The following is a 358-nucleotide window of genomic DNA, read 5'->3' on the forward strand; positions in this document are numbered from 1 at the left end:
TTGCTGTTAGTATGAGCTTTGCTGCAAAACCTGCTTTTGTACAAAAAATATTCTTCCATTTACATTCCTACTTGTCTTTTTAATATATATTTTTTGTAAAAAGTAAAAATTTCCTATTGCTAAGCAGAAGTTGTCCTTTTTATTTTTAGCCAGTGCTTAGGCATACACTTACATACCAAATAATACAGAAAAGAACATAAGGATGCAAGAGTGCAGTGTCTGCCACCACCCCAGTTGATTGGTTAAGACAGAGCAACTGTTGGTGGGGGAGATGATGGCCTAATTTAGGAGAGGCAGGGCCATCTTAACAGCAGTGTGGGCCCCTGGGCAAAGCAATGCACTGGGGCCCTTACCCATT

The sequence above is a fragment of the Crinia signifera genome, chromosome 2 (genome assembly GCF_055691185.1).
Source record: "Crinia signifera chromosome 2, ASM5569118v1, whole genome shotgun sequence".
Lineage (NCBI taxonomy): Eukaryota > Metazoa > Chordata > Amphibia > Anura > Myobatrachidae > Crinia > Crinia signifera.